Source organism: Passer montanus, unplaced genomic scaffold, assembly GCF_014805655.1.
Source record: "Passer montanus isolate IOZ18808 unplaced genomic scaffold, ASM1480565v1 scaffold96, whole genome shotgun sequence".
NCBI classification, from domain to species: domain Eukaryota; kingdom Metazoa; phylum Chordata; class Aves; order Passeriformes; family Passeridae; genus Passer; species Passer montanus.
Window position 1 is genome coordinate 63,663 of NW_024375034.1, and position 12,113 is coordinate 75,775.

Genomic DNA, 12,113 nt, shown 5'->3' on the forward strand with positions numbered 1-12,113 from the left:
GTTGGGGAGAAGGTTTTTTTCTGTCTTTTTAGCACCATCTTCTGATAAAATTTGAGGGACAACCTGAAATATACTCCAGGTTTATCTAAAAGATACTAGATTGACTTTTATTTCATTTGCTTCCACTTAGAGTGCTGGGAGATTTTGCTGTGCTTTAGTGAATGGAATTGTGGTTTTTCCTTACAGAGCTTCAGAAAGGGTATTTTAGAGCTCGTGGGAAACCAGCAAAGTGGGGAATGGGCCAGGATCTGTCTTTGCTGGCAGTGAGCAAGGTGCAAAACCCACCTGTCTTACTTTCCAAGCCTCTGTAGCAAGCAATCAAGTCTGCCATGTCAACAAAACCCACGAAGACCTCTGCTTTCTGCTGAGGCAGAAAGATAATTTGTGGCTCAGGCATGACTGAGATGTTAGGTGCCAAAATTATGACCACTCTGTCAGATTGGCTGGATAATTTTTACTCCTAAGCCTTCCACCAAGATGATTTTCAGTGCTTAGAAATTAGTCTTACTCTGCAGAGCTGTCAGTGTCTCCCAGCTGTGTCAGTGTGTGCTCTAACAAATGTGTGTACATGTGATAGAGCTGTTTCCTCATCATTCCCTGCACTCCTCCAGACACCTGGGAAGCTTATCTTAAGTGCAGTTCTCCTCTCCCAGGGGTCACTTTTGTAAATTTGTTTTCTGGTTTGTTTTCCAGTAGTGTAGAAAACTTCTATAACAGGCTGCTTGTTGTGTGGGGTTGTTGTTTGTTTTTTTTTTCCTAGGCTGTGTAGCCACACAGGGAAAAAGATTTTATGTTTTGAGTAGATTATGCTTGAAATTGATGTGGGGGAGGTTTCTTTGTGGAGGTAGGGAGCTGAAGCAAGGAGAAATTGAGACCTCAGAGTGTTTAAGACTCAATTCTGAGTAAAACTTTGTGTCCTCAAAGAGGGGCTGTGCTGAGGTCTCTTGCCAGGTCTGCAAGGGGAGTAGATCCCCTTGCAGAAGAGGAGCAGCAGATCCTTGGGGAAAGGAGCATCCCTTTGCTGACCTCTCCCAGCACTGACCCAGATCCACAATCATGGATTGGGGCTCCATGGATCCATGGTCACTGGTCCTCCCTGAGGCCCCCTGGCCCTGTAACAACACCTCTCCTCCTAGCAGGAGGTGGGAGGTGCACAGAATCCACCTGGAAGAGTTTTTGCCTTTGTTCCTGGTGGTGAAGGTGAGCTGTGAGCCTACAGTTGCCTCATCCTTTTGGCTCTGCTTCCCGACTGATTTGGGTTCTATTATTAGCAGCTGATGTGCTGCTGGAGTCACTCTCCTCCTACCTCTGCTAATTAATCAATGTGCCCCGTGACAGCCCTTGACCATTAAATAATATTCATTAGTATCCAGACCCCAACAGTGTGGATGAACACATCTATCTTCATTAGCTCTTGGATTTCAGCATCAGGAGCAGGAGCCAAAAGGGACAGTGAAAGGGCACTTTTCTTCCTCATCCCAGTGAAAACTGACCTTGATGGTATTTCTCTTTCTTCCCCTCCCTGCCCCTTGTGTGGTGGTTAAAGGAGAAGGTGGGCAGGAGCTTCAGCTCCTCTCCTCATCCCAAGTGGCCATCCTTGGGGAAAAAGGAGACAGGATGCTCTTTAAAGGTGCTAAATAATGTATGATTATTTGTAAGGAATCCAAGAACGTCTCTTGGGCCACGAAGGAGGGAAGGTGAAGATGAATATTTATGCATGTCCCAATTACCCTCCTCCCCCTGACAATTAGCTTGGCCAGTGGTGGAGCCACATCTGCACACAGGTGCCCCTAAATTGTCCAAAGCTGTCTGCACAACCCCAAAACCAGGGAGGAGGAGTTACACTTTTTGGAAGTGTTTCCTGACCCGGGCAAACACCTGGTGTTCTCCTGGGAAGCCATGGCTCACCCTTGCTCCCCAAAACAAGAGGGAATTGCTGTCCTTGCTCATCTGTGAGATTATTTCCTGAATGTTCCCACAACACAGCAAACGCGTTGGGACATTGTGTCATTTCCTTCCTGCCAGGTGAATCTGCCCTGAAGCAATTCCTCTTTTTGTCAGATTAAACGTATTCAAATGGAAGAGCTAAAAGGACTTGGTGAGGCCTCCTGAGATGTTGAGTTTGTCCCCTGCCCTTGAGTTATCCAGCGTGATCCTCCAATCCCCATGGATGTCCTGGGAGTGGTGGATTTGTCTCCTGGTCTCAATCCCATGCATGACCCAGGGAGAGATTGTGCAGTGGATAATTTCCCTCTGTCTCTCAGACCTTTTTTTTTGCTCCCTGTGGCTGTTGGAGATGAACAAAAAATGATATTTTTGCTCCTTGCAGGCTGCTGTACTCAGACTTTCCCATGCATGACCCAGGGAGGGATTGTGCAGTGGATAATTTCTCTCTGTCTCTCAGACCTTTTTTTTGCTCCCTGTGGCTGTTGGAGATGAACAAAAAATGATACTTTTGCTCCTTGCAGGCTGCTGTACTCAGACTTGCTTTCTGGTCTTCCAGCAGCATTCCTGGAATTATTTTTTTTCCCCCATCCTCCTGTAGATCTTAATTTGAATCCACCTCTGTTGATGCAGCTCTGCTGAGAAGATGAAAATCAGTCGTTTTCCTGGAGCTACCGCTGTAAGTTATTTATACAGTGATTAGTTAAAGCTTCAGATATTTAATGCAACCTTTAAATCACGTATCCACCAACAGCAATTGGTCACATAAAACTTCATTGAGTGGTATCTATCACTTACTGTTTTTCTCAATAAGTGCATATATTTAATTTTCCACAGACCTCTCGCTGATATTTTCTGCTGAGGAGCCAGTAAATCGAGGGGCTTCATAAAGTGTTTTGTTGCATGGCTCTGAGTGAATTACTTGTAAAGGGAGCATGGAATATAAAAATTCATCTTGCAAGGAAGTTGCCCTGTTGGATTAATCCCATCTCTATGTTAAAACAGGCTGAAGCCTAAAAATTAAATGTATTTTCACAAGATGAGTAGTTAGTAAAGGCTCTTCCACCCAACCAGCTTTGAATATTCAGCCTTGTTGGTTCTGCTTCTGTTTTTTTCCTCTTCTGCCTCAGCTTGTGGGACAACAGCTGCTTTGTGCCAGGGGTTCAGAACTGTACCTGTAAACATTTGAATTCAAAGATATGGTCAAAATTTCATGGTGTAAAGCCAGCTCAAAAAGCCAAGTTCTTAGGCTTAGCAGAGGAAATGGAACTTGAAAGTAGCATAGGTAGAAAATGTAAAGCTGAAGTCTAATGAACTTTATTTTTGGAAGAAATAGGAATTAAAATTAACAAGAAGAGAATATTGCAGCTGGGGAAGCTGGGCTGAGCCCAGACCAGCACAGACCCCTGAAGTGAAGCATTTGGGCACCTTATCTCCCACCCTGGGTGTGTGGAACTGCTCCACCAGGGTCTGTCCATGACCTCAGCTGGACCTGGCACTGGGTAGGTTGAGTGACGCAACCTACAGACTCAATTTGCATCTTGGACTCAGATTTGGGATTTCTCTCATCCTGGAAGCAAATTTACCACTCGTTTCTGTGGCAAATATACGTCAGGCAGGGTTAGCTGCTGCTGCTGCTACAGCAAAGGCCTCTGTCTTAGCCTGTGCTGTAATTAGGTCATTAATTAAATACTCTCTAAATATTTCCTTTTCCCATTTTTTGAAGCAAGGATGGATCCACAGTCCCTTTGGATGTGCTTGGTGGGCTGAAAACAGCAACAGAGTGGCAGGTCAAGGTGATGGGGAGTCCTTCCTGTGCCTTCCCACACAGCTGTGAGTACTTCACTGAAAATCTCATTACAAACAGGGCCTTGACCTCTTTCTAACTGCAGCTAAAAGCAGTGTAGCCCCTTCCCAGCATTGCTATGGCACGAGGAAAGGGGGGAAAAAATGTCCACAGACTTCAGAGGATCTTTTCCAGGTGTGAGGGAGCTCCTGCTGTATGTGAAGTTCAGAGCCAAAGACTATCTCAATACATCGTATTTAACTTTGTCCAATTCCCTTCCCATTTTCTGCAGTGATAAAATCCCTATTGCTCTTTCATCTCTCCCCTTTTCCTCCCAAGTAGGTTCTGTGAAAGTGATGTTTGGGGGCAGTAAATCACAAAATGGAAGCCTCCGTTCATAAAATGCTTTATGCCTCCCTCCATCAATATTTCAACGTGCAACACAGACACCAACATTTCATTTTAATTACGCTGCAAGTTTCCTGGCTGAGGGAGAAAGCTGAACTCTGCCAGGCAGCCCAGCCCCATCCTCATCCCCTCCTTGCCATGGGATCCCTGCAACATCCAATTATTTGTGGGTTTTGTTCACCTGGGTCACGGGGCTGTGTGAATTCCAGCTGGGCTGAGCCTGGCCTGGCTCCTTCTTTCCTTGCCCTGGGGTGAGAGGAGCTCTTGGATGTGTCTGTGGGAGCTGGTGCCTTGCCTGGAGCCCTCCAGCAGGCAGGGAGGGCGATCCAGCACAGACAGAAGGTTTGGGAGGACAGGCTCTGACAGTGATCAGAGGCAAGGGAAAGGCTCCCCTGCTACAGCAAGCATCCCATTGTAAAAATTATCCTTCCTCAGGCTGCTTCACTTGCAAGGACTCTTCTGCTTCTCCTCTGCTGTGAAATGCTTGATCCAGCACAGCAAGACATTTGCCTTATTTGCAAGGAACAGGGCACACCAAGTATATATAGTTCTGGGGATCTGGATGGAGAAGTTTTGTGTGCTCAAAAAATTAGAAATAATTTGCTGGACAAAGGGGGACAGCACTGCCCAGCTTGGAAGGAATGGCTTTTTTTGGAAGGATCAAGGGAGGGAAAATGGCACCAAGCCACTGATAAAAATTGATGAGGAGGGCAAAGCATGTGCAGGCTTCCAAGCAATGAGTAAGCACCATGACATCAAGGAAAGGTTTTGTCAGTGGGATGAAGAATTAAACAAGGTAGATGCATTGTGCAGCTGAGGGAAAGGAACCAGCAACTGGGAGAAGCTGAACCCTCTTTCAGGTCTTCCCTTTTATAGAATAATGGCATGGTTTGGGTCAGAAGGGACCTTAAAGCTCACCCAGTTCCACCTCCTGCCATGGGCAGGGACACCTCCCACTGTCCCAGGCTGCTCCAGCCTGGCCTTGGGCACTGCCAGGGATCCAGGGGCAGCCACAGCTGCTCTGGGCACCCTGTGCCAGGGCCTCTCCACCCTCATGGGGAACAATTTCTTTCTAATATCCCACCTAAACCTCTCTCTGTCAGTTTAAAACCATTGCCCCTCATCCTGTCACTATCAGCCCATGTAGAAAGCCACTCTCCCTCTTTTTACACACCCACATTTAGGCATAGGAAAGGGCTCTCAGGTCTCCCTGGAGGCTTCTCCAGGCTGAACAGCCCCAGGTCTCCCAGCGTGTCTTTGTGGCAGCCCTCAGAACATCTTCATGGCCAATACTGCCGTGTCCCTCCCAAAAAACCACAGCAGATATTCCCAATTACAACATTCCCAGGTGTGTGAGGCAGGACGAAAATCCACGTGACAGAACACAGAAGGAAAGGAGGGGGCCCTAACGCAGAGGAAATGTGTCCCTCGTGGTGGTGCTGTTCCATCATTGTCAATTAGCAGGAGAGTTAAATCCCCAGCAGCTGGTGTGGGGTACGGCTGCAGAGAGGGCACCACACTGGATGGCTTGTCAGGGTAATTCGATGTGACAATTGCTGTGCTTGTATGCTGGGGAAGGTGGGGAGAGGGAGCAGTGCCTGTGACACACACAAATGCTAACTGGAAGGGAGGGAGGGAGGCATTCGTTCCTTGTTAGCACACGCAGACGTGAATGCACTGATTTATGTAGCTTCCCAAAGCCTGGCTGCTGCCCACAGAGCCTTCTCAAAACACACATCCAAATTAAGATGCCACGCAGCAGACAAATTGCTCCGTGTGGAAACTTTGTTTGCAAAGTCAACGTTTTTGCAACAGCTTATTTAAAGCCCTAAAATTTATTTTTTTTTATAAAAAAACCCAAAACAATCTGTGTGGGGAAACAAATATCTCTGTGCTGCTGGTATCAAGGCCCAGGACATGGTTTTGAGGCAAGCAGAATGTCACAGCAGTTCAGGCTTTCAGGGACAAGGGTGGGCATCCTTGGATATGGATTCACTAAAATTAATTCAAGTCCAGGCAGCACCAAAGAAATTATTTAACAAACAAATCACCTGCTTGGGAGCAGCAATTTGGGATTTTGGAACAGAGGGCTACCCATTTCAAGCTGAGATGGGGAGTGTGGGATGTGTTATCCTTCACCCAACATCTTATTGCAGCATTTCCTCTGCGAAGGGAAGTGTGAAAAATGAAGTTAAAGCTGTGATCTCTGTATTTTTTTCCTCTCCCTAGGGCTGGTGACTCCCTTTTACTCAGAGCTGCAGCAGACTGGCAGAGGAGCTCTCAGGTGGTTTTATCCATAGGGTAATGGGATTTTTCCTTTTCTCTGTGTGTGTAATGCTCAAGCCATGTTAGGGCAAGAATGGAGTTGTTTTGGAGAACCTGTCCTAGGATCTCCTTGAAGTTCCTCTGAAAGACTTTTCCAGGAATCCTGCTTCTATGAAAATTAATCTGGTTGTAATGACAGAAGATGGGGAGGTAAGGGCAAGGCAAAGGGCCTTGAGAGAAGGCTGATTTACGGAAAAACTGCAACAGCTCAAAAGACAGGTCTTCAGCTGCAAGCCTGGAGAGAGTCATGAGGGCTGGAAGCTGTTAGAAGGATGTGCCGTGGGATCAGAGGCAGGGACAGCACCAAAAAGCATTTCTGAAGAGGTGGGAATGGCAGTCCCAGTTGTTAGCAAGGAATATTTCCTTGCTGGTCTTGAGCTGACACAGACCATCCTAACAACCAGTGGTCTTGAACAGGAGAGTGTAAAAGGAGCTGAAATTTGTCTGTTCTCACAGGAAATGAGGTTTGGGTTGATCTGGAGGAGAAAAGAAGTGTCTGGATGGGCAGAGTTGTTTGCCAGGTGGATTTGCCTCCCTGCATGGTGTAAGTCAGTCTTAAAGAACCTGTGGCTATATGTGTGCAGTCAGCAAGGGTTTTTGGGGTGAGACCTTTTGGTCTGGACCCTAAACAGCAGGACTGTTAGGGAGTAGAAAGGGAAAATGGCAGGTTTGCTGAGTGCTTGCTCCCTCATCACTCTTAGGCACATCCTGGTGCAGCAGGGAAATAAACAGAAGGGATCTGCTTAGGGGAGGTTATGGGTTTGCTATCCTTGGATCGTGTTTGAATACACTCTGTCCAAGAGTTGTTTTGCATTTCACCAGGGAGTCTTTTGTCTAAAGGGCAGAGTGGAGCTGTGCCTGCCCCTGCTTTCTCCAGTGGATATCACATTTCATTACCCTGATGAGCCTGAGCCAGTTCTCCCGGTCGTGTTAATTTGCCCACAAGCCAGCCTGTGTCACGTCCCCAAGAAGCCTGTGACATTTTCCAGCCTCCCCCATCCCTCCCAGTTCTGAAACCTCAAATAATAATGGCAGCCTTGTCCCTTTTTTGACTTCTTGCTTCTGAAACAGAGAGGCAGAGCCACCCCCTTTGCTCAGCAGACAGCCCTGGGCTGGGGGAATGTGGAAGGCACCCCCTCCCAGGGCTCTGTGCTTGTGTCCTGGGGCTGCCAGGGCTCACAGCTGGGGCTTTGCACAGCCTCAGCTTTGGCAGTGTGGAGATCACCAGTGGAACAGAGTGGGGTGGATGGTTTGGCATCGTCCTGACCTTTGGGCTGGTGTGTGTGGAGGAGTAGAGTGCTCCTATGCACTTAAAGCCTTCAGAACTTTTTTCCACTCCCCAAAACATGGGGGCATCCCTAAGGAAATGGTCACATCTCATTGGACAGTTTGGAAATACAGGTGTCTGCTAAGGAAGGCAGGAGCCTCCCCTGGAATAGAAAATGTAAACCCCCTCCCTCTGAATTATTATAACTCTGAAATTAAGGGGCTATCAGACAAAAATATGGGAGCAGGAATAACAGTTCATTATTAGGGAAGAAAATAAAAATTAATAAAAAGTGCAATAATACAAAACAACACTGCCAGAGTCAGAGCAGGAGCTGAGCCCTGTGGGTCAGGGTGGTGGCACAGTCCCATCCCATGGGGGCTCAGCCCTCCTGCAGTGCCAGCTGTGCTTCTGCTGGAGCAGGGATCCTGCACAAGGGGGGAGTTTTCCTCTGGAGCTCCAGGGCTGCTGGAGATGGGCCTGCTCTTCCTCTGGGAATGCAGGGCAGGAGAAAGCTGCTCCTCTGGGAATGCAGTGGGCAAAGGCTGCTGTGCTGTTCCAGGCTCAGATTGGATCCAGGTAGGAATGCTTGGCTCCTCCCCTGGATGGAGCACCTCCCCATGGGATGATGGAATTTATCAGCCATTCAGGGACTCTCACTGGCTATGAACAGCAGATAATTAACAATTAATGGCCCATTAGCAGCAGGTATCTCCTGGAGGGAGGATTGGCTGTGGGAGAGATAAAGAAAACTGCCCCATAAACAGAAGAGAACTGCCCCAGCTCTGACAGATGGTGACAGAACACACACCCCAGCCACATCTTCCAACCTAAGAGAGCAGTAAATGTTTTAAACCTAGGATTTGGATGTTGCTGTTTCCTCCACACCTTGGGTGTGAGGCACTTGCAAGGATTTAAATTTAGCTGCATGAGGGCAGGTGAGAAGTAAACCATGTGTATTTCTGTGGTGCTGCTCCTTTGTTACAGCTCCAGTTTGATCAATTTTTTGCATTATGTTGGTAGTACGGAAGAGTCCAGGCTGTTCTGCAAAATGTTTGTATCCAGAAGCATGAATTGAGGTGGTCAGATGTTGCTATAGGACACGAAATAACACAATGTGCACATGACATGCGGCTCTCCTAAGGTAAAAAACCCACTTTTTAATTTCTGACTCCAACATTTATAGATTTCCAGAAGTGACAGTGGATTGGAGGGTGGCAGTGCCACCTCTCCAATGGCACTGGACAAACAAACAGTCCATCAAAATTCTCCTCCTCCATAAAAGAACGCAAAACAATAAGTTATTTACATAAAGTGTGTGAGAAAGTTCGTTACAAGAATGTAAACATCAGAAGGCTTAGAAAAACTTACAAAATCAAGATGACAGTCAGAGACTGAACAGGCTGCCCAGGGAATGGTCATGGCCCCAAACCTGCCAGAGTTCAAGGAGAATTTGGACAATGCTCTAAGGCACAGGGTAGGATTGGTGGGGTGTCTGTGCAGGGCCAGGAGCTGGACTTGATAATCCTTGTGGGCCTCTTCCAGCTCTGGATATTTTATGATTCTATCAGATGTGCTTCTGCATTTATCACAGAGAATATTAATTCATGCGGTTTTTTTCTTTAAATAATGAAACTTCTGCTTTACCTAATGATACATGATGATGATTTTGCTGTTCTACAAGGCTGAAGCTGAGCCATTGAAAAATCATTGGTGCTTGAATCATCCTAACCTTAAGGACAGGTATTAATTTCTCAAGAAATCTAACAGGCTCTAACAGGACAGAGAAAATTAGCTCCTGATTATTGGTAATTTTGAGACAGATGAAGGAGCACTCTTTTAAAATACTTCTGTGCTTATTTCCCTCATCCAAGCATCCCAAGAAGGCAGTTAAACACCCTGCAAGGCTGCAGCCGTTCCTCCTGCTCTCCATTGGTTATGAGGCCTTTAGGATAACCTTGGTTCTCCATATTCAGACTTTTTAGAGGAAAGGTTAATGCATATTGGTCCATAAACCCCACCCTGGAGGCTCTGAGAGGCTTTGTATGGAGCACATGAGAGCCTGGAGCATGTGTGGACAAGAGCACTTCCACGAGGAGAACTGATTGAAAGAGAGCCTCAGGATAAGTGTGTGAAGGGGCCTTTGAAAGGGTTTGGCTGTGACACAAAGCTGCTCCTGGAGAGCTCTTTGGCAGAAGGAAAGAGGCTCTCACAAAGAATTAGTTGTGTGTTGCATCAAAAGATGTGGGGTCAGGGATTGGGGTAAGTGGATCTTATTGTAAATGTATCAAAGGGATCTGGATACAGAGACTGGAGCAGAAGATAATGACGGGGAGGAGTCACCACTAATGAAACATGAGGCTCAAAGCATTTAAAATGTGGTGAAGAAGGTCCAGGAGCTTCTCTCAGCCCTAAACAACCAGGATAGTGAGGCACCAGTGCGTGGGGTACATCCACCCAGGTGGAACTGATGAGGAAGGAGAGGCCAGCGCAGGTGGGAACTTGCAGAGGATGCCTGGATACTCCTGGAGGAAAAGCTGGAATCTGCACAATGTGTGCACAGGTGGTGGGAGATGACTGAATTACAGGGTACAGGTCATAAACAGGCTGTGAAATGTTGCAGGGGCTGAAACAGAGATAGAGATGGGGCTGTTGAGCCATCCACCATCAATGGATCCCACTGACAACTTGGGTGCTGCTGGCCCACCAAAGCAGGGCTCCAGTTTGTACAGAAAAGCCATGCTGAGAAGGGCCAGTGCACAAAGGAGACAGAGGAGTGCTACAACTTAATTTGAATAAGAGGAGAGAGTCTACTGGGGCACATCCCTCTGAGGTCTCTCTCAGTTTCACAGGACTCAGCCTCTTATCCTAAACTCCTGGCTGCTCTCTTCCTTTCCCCTTTGGCTGAGGTAGGAGGAAGGTGCAGCCTTTCTGAACTGCCCATCACATGTTCACTCCCTTGAACATGTTATTTCCCCCCAAAATTAAAAGTTCTGGCTGTCTGTGCTCTGCAATTGGCTTGTGCAGGCCCATTTCTCCTATGACCCTAAAATTCAGGGGTCAGACTGGGTTCTGTAACAAACCCGAGGGGCTTGAGGTCGGTACTGGCACAAAACCCATTTTGAAGACATTAGCACCCATTTCTCCTAAAGACTCTCACCCACTGGGTTGTTTGCTAGGACATCAGCACCCATCTTTCAAATTCAGCCTCCAACCTCCAGGTCAGAACCACGTGTGATGCTTTAAAGGTTTTAGATGTCCTCTAGCAAAGCCAGCCAGGAGGACATGGTAACTGAGGAGGATTTTTAGGGTATCCTGATCTCAGCCTCCTTCTGAGGTGTTTGCTTCTCCCTCCAGGAGCCTGCAACCCCAACCTCACCAGCTGCTGAACCTCTGGGGACATCAGCATTCCTTCCTGGGACAACACAGGACCTACCTCACCCTAAGCAGAGACAGATGATCTCCAAGTGCTCCATGCCTTCCCAGAAGCTGCTGTGGGGAGTGATTTCTAATCCAAAGAGAATTTCTTCCTCCCAGCATCCCTCAGAGACATTTTCCTTTGCCCCAAAAGGCTTCCTGCTGTGTTGAGTCATGCTCGAAGCGGTGCTTGTTAAATAAGTGCCGCTGAGCTCTGCTTTAAACAAACGAAGTTGATTTACCAGGGCTGTAGGATGGCCAGGTAGCTAAGGTGTTATTTAAGAGTATTGGCACTTGGAAGGCCGAGTGCTAAAAGCACTTCATTTTTATTTCAGCTCTTAATTGAAAATCAGCTGGTTTGTCTTGTTCTCCTCCCCTGCTCCCATCCCCACGCCGGGATAAGGGCTGTTAACACCACACAGCGTGTTTGTCAAAAAGTGGCACCAGCCCAGGCTTTCACTTGTGGTTTATTAGTTTAATTACCCAGGGTCTTGCAAAGACTTCTCGGCGAGGCAGAAATGAGAGAATCTAATGTTTCTTGGGCTGGATCCTTACATCACGTGAAGCCACCTGGTGAAGGCACCGAGGTAAAAACGTGGCTCCTGTGATTAACCTTGACTGAATTCAATAATACCTCGGAGTCACATTATTGCTGACCTTGTGCTTTGCTACCTTCTCATCTTTCTAATTTGTCTTTTCTTCCTGCCTTTGCAATAACAGGCAGAAGTGTTAAAAAATAAAACCCTCCTGGCTGCCTCGTGGGAAAGAGCTCTTCTGCTTGCAATGATTTTTAAATTTTCTTTTTTTACTTTTGGTATGTTTCTTGCTATTTGTGTTTTTCTGACATTTGTGCACACAAACACTTGCATGAGAATAGCTACTCAAGAGCTGTTTGGAGGTGTCCTTGTGATTTTTTAAAAAAATGAATTTGTGTGATGGTGTGCTGAATACTGCCAGCCATCAAGA

General features: G+C 47.0%; 1 long non-coding RNA gene across 1 annotated transcript; it reads left to right on the plus strand.

Moving 5' to 3' along the window:
• Positions 1-2,546: 2,546 nt before the first annotated feature.
• Positions 2,547-11,810, plus strand: LOC120496125. Its single transcript, XR_005626219.1, has 4 exons — positions 2,547-2,623; positions 3,671-3,777; positions 6,368-6,439; positions 11,088-11,810. It is a non-coding gene; the product is annotated as an uncharacterized LOC120496125 (long non-coding RNA).
• The last annotated feature ends 303 nt before the right edge of the window (positions 11,811-12,113 follow it).